Source organism: Neoarius graeffei, chromosome 18 (assembly GCF_027579695.1).
Source record: "Neoarius graeffei isolate fNeoGra1 chromosome 18, fNeoGra1.pri, whole genome shotgun sequence".
Lineage (NCBI taxonomy): Eukaryota > Metazoa > Chordata > Actinopteri > Siluriformes > Ariidae > Neoarius > Neoarius graeffei.
Window position 1 is genome coordinate 62,262,298 of NC_083586.1, and position 26,459 is coordinate 62,288,756.

The following is a 26,459-nucleotide window of genomic DNA, read 5'->3' on the forward strand; positions in this document are numbered from 1 at the left end:
AGTCTCCATTTGGTAAGGTATTTTATATATTTAAAAAATTATATATTCATTCATTTACATTGATATCCACATGTTAACAAAGACATGAATAGCGAAAATGCAGAAATATAATACTGTAGAGCTCTTGTTTATATTAAAAGGTGCATTGATTTTTTTGAAATCATCAAATGTGAATTGATTAAAAACAAGTCTCGTGTACCATATTAATCATTTTCACCTGGTCGTCCACCAAGAAGGGGAATTTATTTCCAAATAAATTGCAACTTTTTGCTGATAAAATTAATGATTTTGGGGTAAAAAAAATAGCCAAAAATCATTAGCTCCTGGGGGCTTCGCCCCCTGGGCCCCCACCGGGGCTCCGCCCCTGGGCCTCGCTGGATGCCTGTGACCCCCAAACCCCCGGCTTTTTTCAGACTTTTTAAATATTTTTCATTCTCATCCCTGGAAATGTCACTGCTATGAGTCTCACATTGAAGAAAATATGTACAGTAAGAACATGCTAATTTTTTGTAAAATTATTTTAACAATGATTTAGCATTTCCTGTTCATTTATTGGCCAGTTTCACTGTCAAAAAAGCCCAAAGTCCGTCAGCTTCAGGCCCCCTGGCCTCCTAATAGGGCTCCGCCCCTGGACCCCGTTGGGGCCTAGGTGGCCCCCAAACCCCCGCCACCACCTTTTATTTTTGAAAAGTTGAGAACCCTAAGATTTAAGCTAGTATCTCACTGGGCTGCAATAGCTTGCGACAAATTGTGAACGTCATTTGAGAGAGAGTTTCAGAAGTGTCTTGAAACATTCGTTGGGCTTCTCAATTTCCTCGCACCCGTCGCAAAGTGTTGCTCCTTCGTCGCTGAAATTTTGAACATTTTCAAAAAATTCGTGCGACAAAATGTATCTTAAAATAGCCGCAAATGCATCGCCGGTGTCGCAAAACCGTCGCGAACCCTTCTCAAGTCAGTTTCCGTGAGGCTTCCTGTACTTCCCTGCCTGCTGAGGGAAAGCCGGGCTGCGACAGCCTGCGACTAGTTGGAGACACAAGAACTGCGGTAAAATATGTGACTATCAATTCAGTGTGATTCCAAGTGAAAATCATTGATAATTCGCATCTTTTATCGCAGTTGTTGTGTCTCCAACTAGTTGCAGGCTGTCGCAGCCCAGTGAGATACTACCTCATCTCATCTCATTATCTCTAGCTGCTTTATCCTTCTACAGGGTCGCAGGCAAGCTGGAGCCTATCCCAGCTGACTACGGGCGAAAGGCGGGGTACACCCTGGACAAGTCGCCAGGTCATCACAGGGCTGACACATAGACACAGACAACCATTCACACTCACACCTACGGTCAATTTAGAGTCACCAGTTAACCTAACCTGCACCCGGAGCAAACTCCACACAGAAAGGCCCTCGCCAGCCCCGGGGCTCGAACCCAGGACCTTCTTGCTGTGAGGCGACAGCGCTAACCACTACACCACCGTGCCGCCCGAGATACTACCTTTATTCTTTAAATTGTGTGACTTTTAAAGTATTGTACTTCTTCCCACTCCTTTTTCGAACAATGTGCGGTGTTTTGTAATGTCTTAGCTCTTTATTTTATTTTATTTTTTTTTATTTATCGTTTTCTTTCTTTTGCATGTACAAATAGTTACATACTTTTTTTATACATGTTCGAAATAAAAATAAATTCATTCATTCATTCATTCATTCATTCATTCATGACTTTTATTTTGAAGAGGCTGGCTGCTTTCGCGCCAATTTTTCAACTCCACTTCCGGTAGTGATCCAGCAGTAGTTCTTGTAGCCACATCACAGGTAAACTTTATTTCTTTTTTTTCCCCAGACTAGTTTTACTTTTGGGTATTTTAAGCCTTGCGGAAGCGTTCACCAGCATTAATATTCGGCTCGGACCTCGTGAAGGTGTGTAAAGTTAGACCAGACTGACAGTTATTTTTGTTTACAGACTGACAGAGAGATGGCGGTGTTTGTGTTTACTGTGCGCGCACTCCTGGCTCCAGTGCATCTGTTAGCAGTTTTACTTTCTAAAATGGAGATCCAGGCCTGGAAAAATAAAAAAAAAATCTGATGTAGAGTAGATTATTGTTTATTACTACACCATTAACCAGCACAAACCTTTCACTCTCTTTGTTTCTTATAATTCATACAGCTGCATTCCACATAAAACCACTTTTATATGGTTTAATGTGCTTAAAATGATTTAATTAAAATGAATTCCCCTTATTCTATAGAAATGGGGTTCTCAAAAGTTCTTAAAGTCTTATAATAAAGTCCACAGATCCTCTCAGCACAGATTTATTTCATGAACATCATAATACAATGCCCTATAAGTAAAAGTCAGTTTGCCCATTGGGGTTCTCCACTTTTCAAAAATAAAAGGGGGCGGGGCCCCGATGGAGGGGCCAGGGCAGGGGTGTCCAAACTGATCCATTGCCGCTTTTCCACTACCAACGCGGCTGAGTCGGGCTGAGCCGTGCCGTGCTGAGTCGAGCTGAGTGGGGCTGTTGGGGTTGCATTTCGACTACAACCGCGCTGAACCGTGCTGGCTGGAAGTGGGTGGACACATTGGGTGGAGTTAGCGAAAGTGGGTGGACGTCACGTGATGTCGTTAGGCGGCGCAAACAGTGACATCAGTGACCTTTTAAGCGGTAGTCTCACAACCCGGAGAGTAAACAATAAACATGGAGGACATGGAGTCGTTAGTGTTGCTGGTCTTGGTGCTGTGGCTTGTTGTCACCGACAACGCCAACAGATACTGGCAAGAGTGTATAGATGAGGCGAGGCGCATAAGGCTTCATAATTCTCGTAATTCTCCTTCTTCCGGGTTTACGGTGTTTACAGATCCCAGCGTGCTCGCGGGGCGTGTGAGGACACTCCTCCTCACCAATCAGTGCACAGGGGAGTGTCTGCTCACGCCCCTAGCCTCACTCAGCTCGGTTTGGCTCGCTTCAGCCCCACTCCAAAACCGTGCGAGTTTTGGGGGCTGAGCAGGGCTGAAGCGAGCTGAGTCGTGCTGTTCTTAGATAGTCGAAACGCGAGCCGTGTCGGGCTGAAGTGAGCTGAAAAAGGGTAATGGAAAAGGGCCATAAAGGGCCATGTGGCTGCAGGTTTTCATTCCAGCCATGCAGCAGCACACCTCATTCGGCTTATTCAATCAACTGACACACCCACCCTTTAATCAAGGGTGGGTGTGGCTGCAAGTATTTGACTGTGTGAAGACAGTTCAGTTGATTTGAATGAGCCAAGTCAGGTGTGCTGCTGCATGGCTGGAATGAAAACCTGCAGCCACACAGCCCTTTATGGATCAGTTTGGACACCCCTAGGCCAGGGGGACGAAGCTGACAGACTTTGGGCTTTTTTGACAGTGGAGCTGGCCAATAAATGGATAGGAAATGCTAAATCACTGTTAAAATCATTTTACAAAAAATTAACACATTCTTACTGTCCATATTATTGTCAACGTGACTCATTTGACATTTCAGTTGAGACTGATGCGCCTGTTGCGCATCTCTGAATTAATTATATTTTTTTCTGTGTGTGAAAAATAAATGAACTTCCATGCACAAACAAAATATCCAATTACACTAAATGCATACATTTTTTACAATACACATAATTAATGTTAACTGGGTGAAACCACTCCAATCCATGCACGAGCTGGTGCGCGTGCCCGAGACTGGCACTACAAAGCCACCCCGGCCTCCGTAGTTCGGGTCCTTTGACCTAGGAAGTCCTGCAGTACACAACCCCAGGGAAGCAACGGGAAAATGCAGCTCTCGCCGACACAATCGTAGATACGTAAAATAAAAGACCTGAACTTAACTAATGTGTGTGTGTTGTTATATGATTACTGTAAGTGTGTATGGTCAGAAAAGACGATAGATAAGCGTAACTGTTGCACAATAACGCGACAAACACCTGCAAAGTTATTTAGTTGTTGGCTAGCTGCAGCTTCCAGCGTTATGTGTCTGTATAGTGTAATGTGGTGCGGTGTAGTGTAATGCAGGGATGGACCAGTATGCATTCGTTTAATGGTCTTCTGTGTGTTCAGTAGTTACAAAGTTATAATAAACTTTTACCATTTATTTGGTGTATACTGATGAAGTTACTTTTTTATTTATTTATTTTTTTGGCCAAGGGAAAGGTGGTGGGCCATGGGAAGGGCAGCGGGCCAGAATTATAACGTGGCGGTGCGCCACTTTAAAAGCGCCCGTGGAGAACACTGCATTTATTCCTAGCCTGTGGTGAGGAAATTCTCCGAGACGACACGAGGAAGAAACCTAGGGAGGAACCAGACTCAGGAGGGAACCCATCCTCATCTGAGTGAGAACAGGTAACATTATTATCCATCCATTATCTGTAGCCGCTTATCCTACTCTACAGGGTCACAGGCAAGCTGGAGCCTATCCCAGCTGACTATGGGCAAGAGGTGGGGTACACCCTGGACAAGTCGCCAGGTCATCACAGGGCTGATACAAAGACAAACAACGATTCACATTCACACCTACGGTCAATTTAGAGCCACCAATTAGCCCAACCTGTATGCCTTTAGACTGTGGGGGAAACCGGAGCACCCGGAGGAAACCCACACAGACACGGGGAGAACATGCAAACTCCCCACAGAAAGGCCCTCGCCAGCTGCTGGGCTCAAACCCAGGACCTTCTTGCTGTGAGGTGACAGTGCTTATTATTATTATTAACTCACTTCTGTAACTTTGTACTATCATGGTTTTCATTAGTATGGAAAACAACAGATGAAATGTGAAAAGCAACAGATTAGGCCGGGGGTCCAGGGCAACGCCCTGGTGGGGGGGACCAGGGGGGCAAAGCCCCCTGCCGAAAATGAATTTTGCAATTTCTAACAGCCAATCGTTAGCTCTCCATGATCCATCTGAAATATATTTATTGAAAAATCTATTTAACAAATTACACATCAAGTATTTTCTTAACCTTACAAACCTTTGCTGATTAGAATTCAGAGTCTGTTGAATCAGTGTCTGACCGGTGGGGGGGCCGTCCCCCTGAAGCTGATGAACTTTGGGCTTTTTTGACAGTGGAACTGGCCAATAAATGGATAGGAAATGCTAAATCATTGTTAAAATAATTTTACAAAAAATTAACACGTTCTTACTGTCCATATTATTGTCAACGTGAGACTCAGGCTACATCCACACGACAACGGCAACGAGATGTTATTTAAAAATATATCGCGTCCAAATGGGCAACAATCAGTAAAATATCAGGTCCATATGGCAACGCAACGCTTGCTGAAAACGATGCAATACACATGCCACACCTCTAGGGGCGCTGTAAGACGGTCCCTTCGGAGACACCAGAACAACCCATACGAAAAAGAACAGTAAAGAACTTATAAGAGTTTACCACTGTCTTAGTAGTAAATCCTTATAAGGATTTATAAATAAATATATATGCCATGTATGATTTACTCCTGAAAGTGGCCCATTTTGCATTTTCCTCATACAAATTTTTTATGAAAATCTAGTATGTATGAAGTGAACATTGTGCATATTTTTTACAGATAATGTGTATGATGAATTACACCGTCTTTGTATGCTTCACGTAATGTTTGTAGTTTTAAATTATATTTTACAGTTTAAAATGTATATGCCTTTTATATATAAATATGTGGATTTATATATAAAAGGCATATACATTTTAAACTGTAAAATATAATTTAAAACTACAAACATTACGTGAAGCATACAAAGACGGTGTAATTCATCATACACATTATCTGTAAAAAACATGCACAATGTTCACTTCATACATACTAGATTTTCATAAAAAATTTGTATGAGGAAAATGCAAAATGGGCCACTTTCAGGAGTAAATCATACATGGCATATATATTTATTTATAAATCCTTATAAGGATTTATCCTTATATTTATAAGGATTTACTACTAAGACAGTGGTAAATTCTTATAAGTTCTTTACTGTTCTTTTTCGTATGGGAATAGAAGAAGTAAGGACGCATGCGCATAAACTATTATGCGCGAGACTTCATATTAGCCACAAAGTCAGGAAAATCTGTTCGGAAAATTACATTATAATGACCAAATACAATGAAAAGTATTTTTCCAGTCTCACCTGTGAAAGGTAATCCCATGTGATCTCGTTTGGACGGTAAACCTGTTGGTACAGTTAAACGCAGCTAATCTTTATTCTCCGCTTTGACCTTTCCAATATGGCGGCGAGGGTGACGTACGCGGAAGGCGGCGTCTTTAATGGTCCGGAATAAATTGAATGATACACGTTGATGGATTAATTTGCTTTTTTGAGGAATGTATTCTAGGACTTAAACCATCATCTGAAGAGGTGAGATCGCTCTTTTTTCCCCCTAGTTTTGCTGGTGGGATTGACTCTGCCCTAAGGGCTATTCTCTCTCTCTCTCTCTCTCTCTCTCTCACTTTGCACCATTACACAATAAATATTCACAGTGAAAATATTTTGTAAGCGCGTTTCATGAACCAAGTTATAGGATTTGTTGACAACTCGCATTGCATCGCAATGAGATCATTGGCACTACTGGTGTTAAGAATCAGACCATTTCATAAATGAATATTTTGCTGTAGAGCTGCAGTGTTTGTACAATTGCATGTTTTTGCTTCACTATTACTGTCACTATTCTGCTTCTTGCATTACTACTGTGAACTAACAGTGAACATAATAATAATAATAATAATAATATCCAAGCTCGTGTTTCACTCTCACTAGTCACGGATGTGAAATCTCCGCGTTTCCGCGGAAATCCGCGTTTTTCAAATTGCCTTTCCGCGTAAAAAAATCGTTTTCCAAAATTTAAAAAAAAAAAAAAATAATATTCGGTAAAGTCTGGCGCGAAACTTTTCCGGATTTTACTAAGCGGAAGTGACGAAAGCTCCTTACAGCGATCTGATCATTATCGCTGTGTGGAGAGGAGTCGCTATTGTACATGCACTGCTACGAGTATGAATGAAAATGGCGGCGTTGTCTGTGAAGTCCGATGTCACGAAAATAGATTCTGGCATTGAAAATAAGTGGCGTTGGGACTGGTTAGAGCGCAGAGCTCCCGATGGAAGTGTTTTTAGTTTGGTTTTTGAAAAACTCAACAAGAAAGGAATCGCACATTGCAAATTGTGTTGCTGTGAACTGAACTACGGACGGCGTGGATTTGTGACTCAGTGGACACGTGAAAAGCGAAAAACACAGGAGTCGAGTTGAGATTCAGAAGACTAACTATGCATTGCCAGGTAGGCATCAATAATAATAATAAATAATAATAATAATGTTTTATCCTACGTATTAAAAACATTACCTTCACTGTTACTTTTTGAATTAAATTTTTAGTTCTCTGAAAATAATGTGATAATTCCAATCTAATTTATCACTAGCACATTTAATATTTACAGATACATTTGAACAATGATTAGGTTTAATCTGAAATTATATTGCAAGTATAAACTTCACAGAAAGTGTGGAATTTTATTTAGCCATTAATTTTTCAGGTGTTAGGTCTGATTGAAGAGAGTAAGTACATGTACTATGAACTGGTGGCAGGGTTTAAATTTTATTGCTAGTTATGTAAGGCCACATAAAATTATATTCTTGTTCCTCATAATCATTACAGCCCGAACCAAAAAAAATTGACCCACCATAAACATTTTTTTTTACACTGGTAATTTAGCGTCATGCCTCTGAAACCAGAGTCTGCTCCAACCATTCCAATTTTTCGTGTTTTATCCCCCACATAGCAGAAAAATAAAACAAAATAAAATAAAAATAAAATAAGCCCGTCCTACCCAGTTACTGTTAGAAAATTGTAAAGACTTAAATATGATGGATTTAACTGCACAAATGCAGGAACTTTAATGAAATTGTCTGAAAATATTCCAAATTTTTTTGGTGGAGCATACATCCAAACCTAACACCAGCTTGAAACTTGACTTTCTGCAGGTGTATTATGTTAGAAATTTTACATTTTATGTGCTTAAAATGTCACCATTTTTAGTCCTTTTTACAAAAATTTTCGTGGGGGAGACCCCCCAGACCCCCACCAATGGGAGGGCGCACCCTCCCATACCCTCCCCACGACAACGAAGTTGTCGTGACGACCCCTTCGGGATCGTCTGTTGAGGCTAAAAATTTTCCTCTTTTTTTAAAATTTGTCACTCACATCCCTGCACTAGTGCTCTGTAAGGCTTTTTCCGGGTGATATTCGTTGCACTTCTACCCGGCGTGAAGCACTCACAGTCATGTGGTTGTGACGTCATCGTAAACAAATCCGTTTTACTCATCCAGACGACTTCACAACGGCAACGTTGCCAGATCTTTCCACTCTGGAACCCGTTCTCAAAAAGATTGCGTTTTGGGCACCCAAAACGCCGGTGCCGTGTGGACGCCAGGCCTAAGCGATAAGCAATTGTATCGGAGTCACCTGAATCCATTGCCGCGTGGACAGGGCCTCATTTTACATTTCAGTTGAGACTGATGCGCCTGTTGCGCATCTCTGAATTAATTATATTTTTTTCTGTGTGTGAAAAATAAATGAACTTCCATGCACAAACAAAATATCCAATTACACTAAATGCATACATTTTTTACAATACACATAATTAATGTTAACTGGGTGAAACCACTCCAATCCATGCACGAGCTGGTGCGCGTGCCCGAGACTGACACTACAAAGCCACCCCGTCCTCCGTAGTTCAGATCCTTTGACCCAGGAACCCGGAAGTTCTGCAGTAAACAACCACAGGGAAGCAACGGGAAAATGCAGCTCTCGCCGACACAATTGCAGATCTCATCTCATTATCTGTAGCCACTTTATCCTGTTCTACAGGGTCACAGGCAAGCTGGAGCCTATCCCAGCTGACTACGGGCGAAAGGCGGGGTACACCCTGGACAAGTCTCCAGGTCATCACAGGGCTGACACATAGACACAGACAACCATTCACACTCACATTCACACCTACGGTCAATTTAGAGTCACCAGTTAACCTAACCTGCATGTCTTTGGACTGTGGGGGAAACCGGAGGAAACCCACGCGGACACGAGGAGAACATGCAAACTCCACACAGAAAGGCCCTCGCCGGCCACGGGGCTCGAACCCGGACCTTCTTGCTGTGAGGTGACAGCGCTAACCACTACACCACCGTGCTGCCACAATCGCAGATACGTAAAATAAAATACCTGAACTTAACTAGTGTTCCCTGATGGGATGCTCCAGTTCCCTGAATTTGAAAGAGTTCCCTGCCGCTCAGGCTGCACAAATGTGCGCAGCTTCCCGATTTAAACTGTTTTTTCCTCATCCTTATACTTCCTGTTTCATGGACTGTAACGGATTTGCTTATTTAGTAATTTTAATACAGAATTTACTTTGAAATTATAATCAGACACTCCAACGCCCCCCCCCCCCCCCCAAAAAAAAAAATTCAGATCTGCGCAATTCAGCCGTGAAAAAGGCGCCATCCGCCAAAAGGCGCGCTGTTTGCATCCCTGATATTTAGTTAGGATAATATACATGATATGTGTGGAGTGATAGATATAAGATGTCATCCGGCATGTTTTGAAAGTTTGTGAACCCTTTAGAGTTTTTGATATTTCTGCATAAATATGACCTAAACTTCTGGTAGCTACTGTATCTAACATGATCTAACAGGAGCTTAGACATGATGTTTTTTGGAGTGGGACCAATAGTGTGACGTGACCAGGACCATATGTTTAAGACATTATGCTGTTTAAACAGAATCTTTAATAGACGTGAGGGCAGACAATCTCGATAGCTTCCCTGCTTCATGTTTTGTTTTCATGCAATCCAGAACGACATACACTGATGTGACGTCACTCGCCCTAGCGGCAAAAACGGGCAAATGGCTCATGGCGCTTGTAGAAGCCAGGGCAAAAAACACAAAATCAGCTCTGAAATTCTTGATTTTCTACAAAGACGACCCTTTATTCAAGTTGAGTTTTGGATATTTTATTTCACAATACAGCAATAAAACAATAAATACACATATTACGTGGTGTATAAAGTTGTCAGTGGGTCTTTAAGTCATTTGCAACCGCTGTCACCGCAAACCAAAACAACCGGCTATTATGCAACTCTATCATTCTGGTCTCGACAAGTTTGAAATATTAATGACATTATAAACGTATATATAAAACCCAACAACACCAATAAGGGTATAATGAAAACAATTAGCCATATAGAAAACGTATTCATGGCAAATCTGTAACTGTTTAAATGTTAAGTCAGCCTCACTTCAGTAAGACCGACTTACTTACGCCAACTCGGTCACTTCAAGGGAAAAAGAACCTGCACTCATCTTCTGTGAGCAGGATGTTCGTGTTTCTCCTCCGGCCTCGGCTGTCCTGTCTCTCCCATCTATACCTGGTCAGTGCTCTTTCCGTTTTATCCCGCTCATCAATCCTGATATGGATATTCATGTCCCGAAGTGTCGGTGCTGCGTCCATCAGCGTCTGGAAGGTCTTCTCCTCGGAGCCTCAGCCGTGCCGGGTACAGACACCTCGCTTTAACATTCTTCTGCTTCAGCTGTTTAATAACATATCTGACCTGAGCACGTTTTCTCTGCAGCTCTGGGGAGTAGTCGTTATCAAGGTAGATTTGCCTGTTGATATCTTCCATCTTTAACATTACTGCGCGTTGTGCCCAGGCTGCCCGTAGAATCTGCTCCTTCACTGTGTAGTCGGCGAATCTAACTACTATGGAGCATGGAGGGTCATTTTCTTTTGGTTTCTGCATAAGTGCCCTGTGAGCCCTGTCAATTTTGATGTCATCTTCAGTCAGAGGCAAATCCGTCAGCACCATCGGAAATAACTTTCTGACAAAGCCCACCATGTCACCTTTCTCGCATCCTTCTGGAATCTGATACAGCCTCAGATTTCGTCGTCTTGCTCGGTTCTGGAGGTCCTCGTATTGTTCCATAAGTTGTTCCTCACGTTGCAGTAGAAATCCGATGGCTCTTCCATGTACTGTGGTTGTCTCTTCCGTGACTCTAACATGCTCCTCTGTATCAACGACCCTCTTCTCCAACTTTGTCAATTGAGCACTCAGACCTCCAACTGAAGTTTCGAGTCTTATGAATGAATCTTTCGTTTGTCCGTTAAATTCTTGTACATCCTTCCTCATCTGTAGAATTTCCCCCCGAATTTCTTGGTTCGACTGCATGATAGGCTGCAAAATCCGCTCCATGTTGTTATTAGCGCTAGCATCTGCCGCACCTGTGCTACTGTTAGCTGCGCCAGGTTTAGCCGCCGGCTTGCTAGCTTCAGCCATTTTCGTCGTCTTTTCCTCCTTTTCTGTTTTCTTGAACTGATATCTAGTGAGTCTATCAGCAGCGTTAGGCTTTATGGTGTCGTTGGGCATTATTTTGCCGAGTTTTAATTAAATCGTTGCTTGATAAGCTGGTAGGCTAGCGGAGCTCTAGATTTTACGTCTTACTCGAGCATGTCACCGCCGGAAGTCTCAGATTTTCATTTTTGACCAGTTGTGTGCGTCTGTTCTGCCATAGTGTTATGTAATTATTGTAGGCCAGTATCTAGATAAAATGGGCTAGTATGGTAGGCTGTCTATCCGTTGCTTTGAATGGTAGATGGTCCCTGCGCATACTGTACGCGCAAGGGTAGGGGCGGGGGGGAGGTTTGGGGTCGCGGGCTTCAGTCTGATTGACGTGTCAGTATCCAATCATTTTGAGGTGGTACCTCGATATGATTGGATGGCGTTTTTCCTTTATTTTACACTGTAGACTGGATTAAAATATTTCGTTTTTGGGTCAAACTTTCTATTGTACTGCTTGCAACATGGGTGTGAGGAGCTTTTCAAGCAGTATGGTAAAAAATACTCCTGAAAAAATCTCGTACCCCACCTTTAACAATAAACATTGTTGCAAAGCAGCTTTCCAGAATTTGAACGACTTAAAACATGAGCTAATTTTGTCCCTAATCTATCCCCAAAGGAGAGGGCAAATGTAAAATAACAGTAATAAAATAAAAGGCTAGTCCTGAGTGCTGTTCCTGGATTATGAAAAGAGGGGAAAGTTACATGGAAATATTGCACATTTTGGGAGGGGGATGAGAGTTATGTGGGGATATTGCACAGTTAGAATATTGCACATTTATCAGAGGGTATATAACACACAATCCTATTTCACAGATAATATATCGCTTCTCTGCCTTTTGGCTAAGATCAAGTGTAGTATCTGTTCTTATCAGTTTAATATCTGATATGTTCTCTAAATGAGGATGTTATATTAAACAGTTTTTTTTTTAGAACAGGGAGCTGGAATGAGGGCTTGCTCTTTCTGCTCCACGCATCAACTTGGTTTGGCGGCACGGTGGTGTAGTGGTTAGAACGGTCGCCTCACAGCAAGAAGGTTCCGGGTTCGAACCCAGCGGCCGGCGAGGGTCTTTCTGTGTGGAGTTTACATGTTCTCCCCGTGTCTGCGTGGGTTTCCTCCGGGTGCTCCGGTTTCCCCCACAGTCCAAAGACATGCAGTTAGGTTAACGTGGGGTGGCCTTGGGCTGAGGTGCCCTTGAGCAAGGTACCGAACCCCTGACTGCTCCCCGGGCGCTCTGGTGTGGCTGCCCACTGCTCTGAGTGTGTGCGTGTTCACTGCTTCAGATGGGTTAAATGCAGAGGGTGAATTTCACTGTGCATGTGATGAATAATAAAGGTTTCTTCTATATTGCTTATGACAAGTGAAGTGAGGTCGTAATGGGTTATTGTTACACTTATTCAATAATTTTGTTTTGACATCAGTCTGACTGTGGCAGGGAAGAAGCTGTTGAAGAACAGTGTTCTATGAGTGATGATGCTGTCTGATCTGCTGCGTCTCAGGTTGTACGTGCAGTGTTTGTGTCTGAGCAGAGAGTGAGCTGGGTGGAGTGAGGGCCAATTTATGCTGACAACCCAGTCCTCGCAGATGGTGTCTGCGAAGCCCCCCCCCCCCGCTTCGCAGACGCTCTGCGCGCACCTCCCAAAATTTGTGACCACCGCAGACAGCGTCGCAGACGAGGGCTCTGATTGGTCCACTCTACATCCGCTGTACACGCACTTCCGTTTCCCTGCTTCCCCGGTTTTTGTTTTCATGACTGCCATTTTTAAAAACACGAGCGAAGATGGAGCAGCACGAAGAGCGGTTGATCGAGGAAGTGAGGAAGTACGTACATCTATACGACTCCAGTTCTAGTCATTATAAGGACAGCGCATTATAAGGACAGCGGTGTTGAATGACCTGTTGCTCAGTAACCGGAAGATAAACACTCCACTAACCACACCCACCAACTACTCCTAGCGATTTCGCGACTTTGCGCCCCCTTGCGTTGTGGCGGTGAATAACATCGCGCACGCCTATACTCCCCGCTCAACGATAAATTACAACTGTCTGCGAAAAGCTATCTGCGAAAGCCTTGTCGCAAGAGCATGCAGAGGCCTTGAGTCTCTGATGATTCCCTTTGCTGTTTTCTGACAACGCTGCACATACATAGAGTCCATGGAAGGAAGTTTTGTCCCTATGATCCTCTCTGCAGTCTTTATGACTCTTTGCAGAGGCTTCCTCTCTGCCTGTGTGGTGTTACCATACCAGACAGTGATGCCTGCGGTGAGGATGCTCTCTATCAGTCCTCTGTATGCCAGGGTGAGAAGGCGATGGTTCAGACCAGCTTTCCTGAGCAGCCTGATGAAATAAAGCCTTTGCTGGGCTTTTTTCACTGCGGCTGTGGTGTTAAGAGTCCAGCTCAGGTCAGATGTAACCTGCAGTCCCAGGAATCTGTAGCTGTCGGCCCTCTCCACCTCAGTCCCTTTGATGATGAGAGGCTGTAGAGGGGAAGGATTCTTCCTGAAGTCCAGTATTATTTCTTTGGTCTTGTCTGTATTGAGGATGAGGTCATTCTCCTCTCCGTAGACAAGATTGTTGTTTACCAGGGTCCTGTACCTTGACTCGTCTCCCCCCTTGATGAGCCCCAGGATTATGGTGTTGTCCTGGGTGGAGACACAGTCATGGGTGTACAGGGTGAAAAGTTTGGGGCTAAGGCAACAGCCCTGTGGGGATCCTGTGCTGACTGTGAACTCAGCAGACACCTGTCCTCCCATTCTCACCACCTGTTGTCTTTCGGTCAGGAAGTCAAGAATTCGGTTGCAGGTGGGAGTTGGGATGCCAAGGTTTATCAGCTTGCCCGGGCGGATGGTGTTGATGGCAGGACTGTAGTCCAGGAAGAGCATCCTGGCATACTTTCTGCTGCTTTCCAGGTGTTGCAGAGTGTGGTGTAGGGCTATTGCTACTACATCGTCCACTGATCGATTGGGGCGGTAGGCAAACTGGAGGGGGTCGACAGTGTCCGGGACTGTGTGGTTGATGTGTGTGAGGACTAGTTTCTCTAGGCACTTCATGGCGACTGGTGTGAGTGCCACTGACCTGAAGTCATTTAGGGTGGATGTGTCTAGTCTTTTGGGGACTGGTATGATGGTGGGAGATTTGAAAATACGGAGGACTACAGCCTGGGATAATGACAAGTTGAAGATGTCAGCATACACACCAGTTAGTTGTTCCGCACAAGCCTTCAGAACTTTGGGGGGGGGACTCTGTCGGGTCCCACAGCCGTGTGGGGGTTCACCTTCTTCCGAGCCTTCAGGACCTGTGTGTGTGTGTCACCTGAAAGGCAGTGTCCGTGGGGTCACGGGGCTTTTGAGGGTGTGTCCGTATTCAGCCTGTCGAACCTGGCATAGAAGGTGTTGAGGCTGTCTGGCAGGGTGGCATCTCGGGGGGGGTCGTCTGTGGTTGCTGTGGTTCTCCTATAGTTTGTGACAGACTAGATTCCCTGTGTTGTGGTTGAGGTAGTAGTTTTCAAGTTTTTGGGAGTGAGACCTTTTTGCTGCTGTGATGGACTTCTGATGGTGGATTTCTGTCCAGAAATGCCTGCGAAATTTGGCTTTGCAGTGATCTTCGGTGTCCGAGTTATGAACGTTTAAAAACTGACTCGAGTCATGGATCAAATCAAAACTTAAGTCACTGAGCAGCACTCCCATGGTGGTGAATAACGGGTTGAGGCGCCGTCCTACTGGGCTGTGCCTGTGCTGGTTCAAAAGTGCTGGGGTAGATGGAGGTGCCTGTAAAATTTGGCTTCGCTGGGATGTCCGGTGGCAGAGTTATGAACGTTTAAAAGCTGACTGGAGCCATGTTTTTTTTTTTTTTTAAATGGCATAGTGGATGGAGGGGAAAAAATATGAAAAAGTCCCACAGTTCAGGGGGAATGACACAGTCCCACTGCTCCGTGCATACTTTGGTTTGAATTAGAAACTTATATATTTTAAGTAAATCAAGTTGATTTATCACCAAATCCGAAATTAGAAACCACACAGAGGTGATGAAATCATTTGAAAAATGCAGTAAATTTGATGCCTCTCAAAGATAGCCACTATGTATCTGAACACATTATTAAAGCAGTAAAATTTAAAAAAGACATGCTTGCTTTCTGTCCTCAAATCACGAGTTTCCCGGCCATGTAACATTAGCATTATGGTCGAACTTTTAAATCCACTTTTTGACAAATATTGGTGACCTAGGTCTAAAATTTTGAGCATTTTGTTTTTAAATAATAAATGAAATAATTTACAATTATGCCCTTTTTTTATTTTATCAAATTTTGTTCAGTGTGAGATCTTGGACACACTTTCTGTGGGATCTGCCACATGCTATCACTAATAACTGATACATACATCACAAAAATGTAATCGTTTAATTCTCATTCTGCAAAAAAGTAAAAAGGACATGGACCAGGAGATGCTGCTGAGGAGGAAAAGGGTGTGATGGAGCTCCTCAAAGGTTTTCTTACTTTTTAAGATCCTGATGTTTGTACTGTTTTGCCCTCTTGTTCCACAAGTAGTTGTGCTCTGGATGTGAATTAGATCAGATTAGTTTGAAAATCTCTATTACAACTCTCAAAAAAAAAAAAGTTAATAAATGAACTGTCCATCACTTTTAACTTGACGCAAGAGAGCTAACGTTATCCCTACGTAGCAAGCAATAACTTTCAGCTAACTATGTTAGCTAACTAGCAGTGATTTTTGCTAAATCCGATTCAGTCTCTATGGAGCGGTGGTTAGCTAACAGCAATTTACACTTTGCTGAAAAAAAATTCTAAATTACAACCTGAGCACATAAAAATAGATGTCTGTTGGTTTTCTAAACATTTAATGAGGTAAATTCACCACTTTGGGTTTGCACATGACAACTTGTGGCCATAAAAAGATAAGTTGTCTGTCTCCCCTCCTCCCCCTTTGTTCCACTGCTGGAGATGCCGCCATCTTTGTTGAAAATTTCAGAAGCTCTCAGGTGGTCATGTGATTCCTTGCTAGCACTGTGTTTGGATGAGCTTAAAAAGTTGCCCAAAATGATCAAACTCGTTCAGATAGAAATTATGGCTACGTTCACACTGCAGGCTGAAGTGACTCAAATCCGATCTTTTCGCCCATATGTGACCTGTATCCGATCTTTTATTGACAATATGAACGACACAGATCCGATTTTTTCAAATCCGACCCAGGCCGTTTGGATATGTGGTCCTAATTCCGATTCCTATCCGCTCTTTTCATATGCGACTTCAGTCTGAACCGCCAGGTCGCATTCATCCGACTTGCACGTCATCAACAAGCCACAAACGTCACTATTCTGCGCTGAAGTAGGCGGCGGGTCTCTCAAAAAAAGTTACAACAACATGGCGCATAATCACGGGCGCAGATAGAGGGTGGGATTCGTCCCACCCAGATTTAAATTCACCTCGTTCGGTCCCCCCCACTTATAGGGAGGAAAAAACGTCTATGCTGTCTCACGGAAAAATCAAAAGACTGATTACCATTCAGTTTATTGAGGTGCACGGCAGTGTATACATAGTTGCAACAACTCACATAAAACAAAACAAAGACTGATATTCGGTTGGTTGAGCTGCGCAGACTGCACAGGTTGCGAGCTCGAGCTTGGTTGCTATGGTTACTAACAAGTTTGACAGGCATATCGGGGTTGGGGTTGGTTTGCTGGCAGCTTTGTCCCCCCCCCAGTTCAAAAAACGTATCTGCGCCCCTGCGCATGACATCAATGCGAGGGACGCTTCGGGCTGTGAAGGTTCTGAATCTTCTCAATGGAAGGACGCAGAGGTTAGGGAGCTGATTTCCATTTGGGGGGATGCAGCTATTCAAGCTAGATTGGATGGGTCATACCGCAACCGGGCGGTTTTACTTCCGTAAACACTGGCCATGCTCACTGCGTGTGACGTCGTCGTATCCTGCAATGCGCATGCGGAACACTTTTAGGTCGCTTTTCATTCATACTGAGGATCACATACAAGTCGCATATATTTGTTAATGTGAACGACCTCATAAAAAAATCGGATTTCACAAAAATCGGAATTGAGCATTAAGCCTTGCAGTGTGAACGTAGCGTAAGTTGCCCCAATCTCAATGAGGAAGTGTCGAAGCGCAGTTGCCCTGCAACGTTGTCCCGTGTATCATCACCTTAAGTGTATCTAGATTGTCCATATGGGGTCATCCTCCACAGGAGCGAAGAGATGAGAACCTCAGCCAGAAGTAGGGCATCAGGATGGATTGTAAGTCCAGCCGCACAGGAGAAAAATAAAAACTGGCAAAACAAAACACTTTTATTTACAGACTTTTCATTATATTTCCGTTACTTTTTTTTTCAGCACACAAATTTAGATGTAATATCACATGGTTACTGATGTCAGGACTAATGCTGCCAGTAATGCGCTGATGCAAGTGTTCAACATTCCTTATTTTCTCTGTGTATAACTGCACTTTCAAATACATGTCGATTTCCCATTAGGAGACTTAATTTGGATTTGTTTTTCCTTGCTCAGATATGTATGTAAATATATAAAAAATGATAGATTAACACTACGGTGCTTGATTTTATGACACGGCTTGTAATTTGGCTATTGATTAGAGCTTTTTATTGCCCGACTGTGACGACCATACGGTCTATGGTGACGACTGCGAGTGCTCCTGGGCGCAGCTGCGCTGATTGCCTGATTGACACCTGGCGGGATGAGCTCACCTGCACCCTTATTTATTGGACTTTCCTCCGTTGTGAGTGGCCTGTGAGCATTAGGCTTCATGTTGGCCACTTGTTGTGTGTTTGGTTTTCTGTGATTGTGAACTTGCAAGTGCTTTAGTAAAAGACCCATGGTATTTTGAATTCGGTTTTTGGGTATTTTTTTTTGGTGTTCTTACGTCTTTGAGCCGCACGCAACACCGACCAAATGAAATTTGGTGGGGGATATAGAAACGGGTTCCATCCGGCTGTCAATCAGATCACATTTTCGTTTCCGGGCCATATCTTTAAAACTACCAAAGATATCTTCATGAAACTTTGAATACATATCAAGCAACATGTGAACTGGTGCATTTAGCTATTTTGGATTTTTGGGGAAAAAGTTTTTTTTTTTTTTACATAAAAAATAGATTTTGACTTTAGCATTGTTAGTTTCTGGAGCATATTCAAGATTCAAGATGTTTATTTGTCATATACACAATAACAGACACAGCGGTTTATTATTGGGTAATGAAATTCTTATTTTGCAACTGCCCGACCAAACTATGCTTACTAATATAAAAAGAAATATAAAATATAAAGTGCATATGGAATGCAAAATATAGAAGTAGAATGAAAAATAAACAAAGATAACACATAAAAAAAGGCAATCAAACAATATGAAAACAGAGGTAGATATACTGTGCAATGTGCAGTCTTTTGCAAAATTGCAAATATAGAGGTAGATGGTGATTATAATCCGTGGTTCAAAAACCTGATGGCCTGGGGGTAAAAACTGTTTGTCAGTCTACTAGTCCTTGCTTTCACACTCTTGTAGCATCTGCCAGATGGTAGGAGTGTGAATAATCTGTGTTGTGGGTGTGTTTGGTCCCTGATGATGCTCTGTGCCCTTTTTGTGACCCGGATGTTGTAAATGTCCTGTAGTGGGGGGAGGACAGCTCCACAGATGAACTGTGCCATTTTAATGACATGTTGGAGAGCCTTTCTGTCCTGAGTTGTGCAGTTCCTGTACCACACAGTGATTGGAATTTGTCAGGACACTCTCCACTGTGCACCTGTAGAAGTTGCTGAGGAGTTTGGTGGACAGTCCAAATTTCCTCAGCTTCCTCAGGAAGAAGAGTCTCTGTTGAGCCTTCTTGATGGTCTGCTGTGTGTTGTGTGTCCAGGTGAGATCCTCACTGATGTGAGTTCCGAGGAATTTAAATGTTTTTACCCTCTCCACCTGTGTCCCGTCGATGTGCAGCGCGGCATGCTGGTCTCTCCTCCTCTTCCTCGGGTTAATAATCATCTCCTTGGTCTTCTCAGCATTCAAGGAGAGGTTATTTTCCCGGCACCAGGAGACCAGCTGAGCCACCTCCTCCCTGTAGGCTCTCTCATCTTCGCCGGTGATCAGCCCAATGACAGTGGTGTCGTCAGCGAACTTGATGATGGAGCCGAAGTGTTACTCTGGGAGGGGGTGCAGTCGTAGGTGAAGAGGGTGTACAGGAGTGGACTGAGCACACAGCCTTGCGGGGTTCCTAGTGTTGTTTTTGGCGGCCTGTTTTAATTTTAGTTTTAGTCTAGTCTTTGTATCAAGCTGTCATTTTAGTTTTTATTAGTTTGTCACGTCCATGCCCTTTTTAGTCTAGTCAAGTTTTAGTTGACAAAAAGTCTGAGCATTTTAGTCTTATTTTAGTCAGAGTTATCCATGAGTATTTTCGTTTAGTTTTAGTCAACGAAAATTGATGCCATTTTAGTCTAATTTCAGTCAATGAAAATTGTATTTTTGTTCCTTTTTAGTAATGCAATTCTATTTAATCTAGTCAATATAGTACAAGTAGCTAATAGTACAAAGAAAACCAGCATTTCCTTTCAGTCATAGCCATTTCACAATGTAAAAAAGGTTCTTATTGTCACCGTATAAACTCAAAAGTACTGTACATTCATTCCAGACATGGCACACACTCTGATTTGAATGTATAACATATTTAATTTACCAATGAAACACACCAAGTACACACACATTTAAATAAAATATCACATGAAAATGTAAAAAAAAAAAAAAATGAGGTGCCTGAATGGTTGGGCTACAATGACATAGTAAAAAAGTACAAATAAAATAAAATGGAAAAAAAAGTGTGTGACTTGTGCTACATGTAAGCTTAAGCAGACTTTGTATCATAAAAACTATTGAACGATTTAACACCATTTTGTGCCTTGTGGAGATAAAATGGGATGGTAAAGAAGCATTTGTTGACAAAATGGATCAGACTGAACCTAATAACCAGCAGTCTCAACAGCATCAGCATAAACGGTAACCACCTGGATGTGTTATTTAAAGACTACTTAATACAAACAGCAGCAACAACAAAAGAAAAAAAACTATCCAGTATACATTACTCCAGGGGCGATTCTAGCATCTGATCTTTGGGGGTGCTTAGCCCCCAGAGCTGACAGAGGCACCTGGCTTGAACGACAGTGTTTCCACGTTTATTCCGTATTTAGACTAGACTTAACTAGACAAGAAGACTAGACTAGACAAGACTAGACTTATGCAATGTTTTAACAGAAGCTGACCCAATAAACTATGATATCTACACATTTACAACCACTGACACAAATATTTACGTTATATTTTTAACTAAACAAGACCTACTACTGGGGCGGCACGGTGGTGTAGTGGTTAGCGCTGTCGCCTCACAGCAAGAAGGTCCGGGTTCGAGCCCCGTGGCCGGCGAGGGCCTTTCTGTGTGGAGTTTGCATGTTCTCCTCGTGTCCGTGTGGGTTTCCTCCGGGTGCTCCGGTTTCCCCCACAGTCCAAAGACATGCAGGTTAGGTTAACTGGTGACTCTAAATTGACTGTAGGTGTGAATGTGAGTGTGAATGGTTGTCTGTGTCTATGTGTCAGCCCTGCGATTACCTGGCGACTTGTCCAGGGTGTACCCCGCCTTTCGCCCGTAGTCAGCTGGGATAGGCTCCAGCTTGCCTGCGACCCTGTAGAACAGGATAAAGCGGCTACAGATAATGAGATGAGATGAGAAGACCTACTACTGCATTTGTAATGTTGGAGCTATTCATTTTGAACAGTGGTAATTGTTAATTAATGTGTTATTGTGTAATAATAGTGTGTATTATAATGATTTTACATTAGTTTATATTTTTTGTTATATTTGTTATATTTTGGTAGTGTTCTTTTGATAGTCATTTGTTTAAAATCCAAACCACACTCACTGTCCCCCCAGACAATGACCAGGGTTTGGATTTGTGAATGATAAGCAAACGTAAACACTATGTTACATTAAATAAAATTGACTAACACACGGTGGTCTAGCACCGTAGCGCTTGTACAGCTCTGCACAAAAGTATCTCGATATGGATGATAAATGTCGTTTTTATCATTCTGTTCATAGACCAGGGAACATCAATATTGCATTATGCATATTATTGTGTCGTGTTTAACAATTGTAACTCCAGTCCGTACCTTCACATCTCGCTATGCCAGTAATACTCAGGTGCTACTTCGAGTTCCTCATCGGCGTGGAATCCAGTTAAAAAAAACACCATGTCGTAGCAAGCACTCGCGCGGACAGGCAACCCAATCAGAGGGGACGCAAGGAGGAGAGGGATTTTACTGGTCATAGAACTATCACCTAACAGGTGAATTCAAGAACACACACACGCCCGCGCACACATTCAGTGCGCAAGGGCACTTATTTCTGAAAATTACGTCCAAAAGCAGTGTTTTTGAGGGTGCTGAGCTAGGGGGTGCTGAGCTCGTTTTTGGGGGTGCTTGAGCACCCCCAAAAATAGGCTAAACACGCCCCTGCATTACTCCATGGCTATATTTATGACATAAGATTTTCTTTTTACTGGTGCATGGCACAGATAGGGCGTCTCTTGCAATAAAACCCACATTTTGTCAAACTGTGAGGTGTGTGCGCGCGCGTAGCGCAGTACACACATGCTTCTTGCTACACGAGAGCAAGTTTTTTTCTTGCCTGTTCCGTTTTCAGGCTTGTTATTGGCTTGCATGATTAAACACAGCAAAAAGAACAAAAACACTGCCTATCCTTGTACACGTGTACGGAGATTTTTTTAAGTAGGCTATTAACATTTTTAAAAAAATACAAGGCCACGAGATGCAGAGCCTCAAACACATCCCTAAAACCAGTAGCTCGGTCGTAATGAAAGCTTGGAAGCATAGACCGCCGCGATGCATTCAAGATCACTCTATACGAATATTACAAACGACCTGTTCTCTGTTTGCTAACCATCTGCCTTCATACCAAACGCTTCGTACCTTCAAAGTTTGAGCATTTATCCACCAACGCCATGTTATCAGACAGGGTTTTTGCAAAGATCGCTAAGTATCCATGCATAAGTAATGTTATTTCTCCAAAGCGCCCCACGTCTCCAGCCTACGATGTAACGCGAACAAGTTAACACGTTGCCCGAGTTACATTACGTCGTGGAGCTAGATATATTTCGTTTTGGAGAAATAATATTGAATACGCATGGACACTCGGGCATCTAAGAAATGTGATTCTGATAAGATAGTGGATAAAGGGGAGACTATAGAGTTGTAGATAGAGGCATTAGCAAGCTACAGCCTACCTTAGACGAGTAGCAAACAGGCAGTGTGTTAACTTGTAAAGCTAATGTCTAAATTTAGCCAACACCTTACATTAACCTTTAGGGTAGACATTATTCATCCCGAAGAAAATAACGGATTCTTGTGAAACATACAAACAAACAAGCATAGGCTACGCTTTCTTAAATAGTTTAGAGAGTAACGTGTTCGTGGCTTACCTGAATTTCATTGTGGAATGCTTTTAGATGTCTTTTTAAATTCGTAGTGTTTTTTCCAGCGATTTTGTGACCGCATTTCTGCCCGTCTTTGTCTACCACACATTCGGTCTTGTTCTCCACTTCATTGTACAGAAAGTTTGCCCAAATGTCTTCTCTTTCATCCAAAGATCCCCGGCTGGATGGCCATCTCAACATAGTTTTAAATAATGCTGCGAGGGGGATGAGTAAACCTGTGTCTGCAGTCCCTAACTACACAAGCATGCCTACAGCAAAAAATAATAACGCGCCTAAAAGAGATGAAATAACGTCTCATTTCATTTTTGTCAACAAAAACTAAGAGACATTTTAGCAACGTTTTTATTTCTTAAGCCACATTTCGTCTCGTTTTTATTTGTCATCTATATTGCATTATATATTTAATTATAGTTATTGTCACAAGACCAACATTTACGTCTAGTCTCGTCTCGTTTTTGTCACATGATAAAGGTTCGTTGGCGACAATATTTAGTCAAAATTTTCGTTGACGAAAGCAACACTAGGGGTTCCCTGTGCTCACTGTCTTGGTGCTGGATGTTCTGGTACCGACTCTGACAGCCTGGGGTCTGTTTATGAGAAAGTCCAGGACCCAGCAGCAGAGGGAGGATGTCAGTCCAAGGGTGGAGAGCTTCTCAGTCAGTCTGCTGGGGATGACAGTGTTGAAGGCTGAACTGTAGTCCACAAACAGCAATCGAACATGGGTGTCCCTGTGTTCCAGGTGTGACAAGGCTGTGTGGGGCTACGTTTACACTAGACCGTATCTGTCTCGTTTTCTTCGCGGATGCACTGTCCGTTTACATTAACCCCCCTGAAAAAGCGGGGAAACGGGAATCCGCCAGCGTCCACGTATTCAATCTAGATCGTATCAGCTCCGGTGCTGTGTAAACATTGAGAATACGCGAATACGCTGTGCTGAGCTCTAGCTGGCGTCTCATTGGACAACGTCACTGTGACATCCACCTTCCTGATTCGCTGGCGTTGGTCATGTGACGCGACTGCTGAAAAACGGCGCAGACTTCCGCCTTGTATCACCTTTCATTAAAGAGTATAAAAGTATGAAAATACTGCAAATACTGATGCAAATACTGCCCATTGTGTAGTTATGATTGTCTTTAGGCTTGCCATCCTTCCACTTGCAAGTAATAAGTGATATGCGCTGGGATCTCACACACAGCGGCTCAGTCCCGAATCGTGGCTTGTTCACTTCACTCGCGCGCTCTGTGAGCTGCGCAGGGCCGGAGTGCGCACCCTCCAGAGGGCACTCGCTGTTCAGGGCGGAGTGATTTGGAGCGCAGGATGCCTGCGGAGCCGAGCGTATCCGCGTATTGGTGTTGCTGTGTGCACGGCTAACGGTTTTAGTGTAAACGCGAATCGTTTTAAGAACGTTAATCTGATGATCCGCTGATTCGACGTAATGTAAACGTAGCCTGGATGGCTGCATTGATGGCATTGTCAGTTGAACGGTTCTGACGATATGCAAATTGAAGGGGGTCTATTGTGTCTGGGATGTCCTTTTTGATGTGTGACATGACTATCCTCTCAAAACACTTCATTACAACTGAAGTGAGTGCAATTGGGCGATAGTCATTCAGGCATGTTATATTGTTTTTCTTTGGGAGGGGCACTATGGTGGTCTTGAAGCATGTGGGCACAGACGACATGGAGAGGGACATGTTGAAAATGTCTGTGAAGACCTCTGCTAACTGTGTGGAGCAGGCCCTCAAAGCACGGCCGGGGATGTTGTCAGGGCCGGCTGCCTTTTGGGGGTTAGTCCTCCTGAAGACCTTGCTCACCTCGGTTATGGTCACAGTAGGTGAAGAGCTCTGTGCTGCCTCTGCTGGTAGAATCCCTCTGTGTTGGTTGGTGTTGAGGGTGTCGAAGCGAGCATAGAAATCGTTCAGCTCATCTGGTGATGTGTTGTGGTTGGCTGTGACCCTGCTGTTCTTCTGCTGGAAATTGGTGATGTGTTGCAGGCCTTGCCACATGCACCTGGAGTCTGAGGTGTTGTAATATCCTTCCAGCTTCAGTCTGTATTGCCTCTTGGCTTCCCTGATGGATCTGTGTAGGTCATATCTGGCCTTTTTATATCCGTCTGTGTCACCAGAGGCAAAAGCGGTGGAGCGTGCATGTAGCATGGAGTGTACTTCACTGTTAATCCAAGGTTTTTGGTTTGGATATACAGGGTTTTTTCTAGAAAAATTTAGTCTGAGGGCGCTCACCATGGCGAGGGAGCGAAGCGGGGGGGGGGGATGGTGCCGGTTGTCACCCACCCCCTGCCGTGCGAAGCCTTTGAAAAATTGAGGCTACAGTGGGACATTCTGAGGCTGTCTGAGAGGGAAATTGTAACAAATTGTCTGTCAACATTGAAAAAGAAAGAAGTAATCTTCTTCTGCCCCGGACAGTCTTCGGCTTTCTTCCGTTTCGTGCCGCGGGATGACATCTTTAAATGCCCAAGTGTCAACAAAAACAACTCGCCAACAACTACTGTCAAAAGCTCCCGTGCCGGTGGGTGAAAGGTCATTCAGTCTCGAGAAATCTCGCTCAACAAGTCAGCCGACCTTGTATGTAACCCATGTGAAATCTCGCGAGAGCAGCCGCGACAAGTAAACAACTAAACAACATGGCACCTCAGTCTGGAAAACGCCAATTCGGATTGTTTTTGCACCGTCTGGCGGTGTATCTACTATGATTGGAGTATTTTTGGAGCAATTATAACGTATTCGATGATCAGACACATTGTCACGTAGTGTTACTGGGATGTTTTCACGGAGTCGGTAAGGGGGCGCACGCCGAGAGTAAGAGGGCGCAGCGCCCCTGTTCCCCCGTTTAGACGAAAGCCTGATGTATTTTGCAGCGCTTGGTGGGGACAATGTCATTAATGCACGTGTTGATGTAGCTGGTGACCACAGATGCATATTCCTCTAAATCCACAGAACAGTCTTCTCTCAAAGCAGCAGTCTTAAACAAATCCCAGTTTGTAGAACTGAAGCAGTCCTGGAGCACCAGATCAGTTCCTTCATTCCAAACTTTAACAGTTTTACTCACTGGGGGGGCTTGTTTGAGAAGGGCCTTGTAAGCTGGGTAGAGGAACACAGAGATGTGGTCAGACTGTCCAAAGTGGGGGTGGGGCACAGCCTTGTAGCCATTTCTCACGTTGCTGTAGACATGGTCCAGGATGATGTTGTCCCTTGTCGGAAAGCTCACGTGTTGATGGTACTTTGGTGGCACAGTCCTGAGGTTGCAATGATTAAAATCCCCGGCCACAACGAACACTGCATCTGGGTGTGTGGTCTCGTGTTTGCCGATGATGTCATGTAGTAGTCCTAGCGCTGTAGTTCGGTCGGCCCGCGGCGGGAGGTAAACAGCCAGCATAAACACAGCACTGAACCGGTTATCATGCGTGTTCTGGTCGGGAGAGAGCCCACTCTGCTCTCGCTCTCCTCCTTAAATAGGGCGTGGTCACTGGGGAAGACGCACAAACACGTTAAAGGGCAATTTCTTAAATAAACTATACAACATGGCAAACGTTAGATTTCTGTTATA

General features: G+C 43.6%; 1 protein-coding gene and 1 non-coding gene across 4 annotated transcripts in view; both read left to right on the plus strand.

Annotated features, from left to right (window-relative positions):
* Nucleotides 1-1,754: 1,754 nt before the first annotated feature.
* The window catches only part of LOC132866418 (NACHT, LRR and PYD domains-containing protein 3-like), a 105,746-nt gene continuing 81,041 nt past the window's right edge, over nucleotides 1,755-26,459 (plus strand). For 2 of the 3 annotated variants that reach the window (XM_060899177.1, XM_060899179.1), the window contains exons 1-2: nucleotides 1,755-1,806; nucleotides 4,148-4,342. The gene's annotated coding sequence lies outside the window, so the exon portion shown is untranslated. Of the gene's footprint in view, nucleotides 1,807-1,830; nucleotides 1,912-4,147; nucleotides 4,343-26,459 lie in introns of those variants that run through there. The other variant, XM_060899178.1, reaches the window with a different exon arrangement.
* LOC132866904 (U2 spliceosomal RNA) lies at nucleotides 12,192-12,379 on the plus strand. The gene has a single exon (XR_009650662.1). It is a non-coding gene; the product is annotated as a U2 spliceosomal RNA (small nuclear RNA).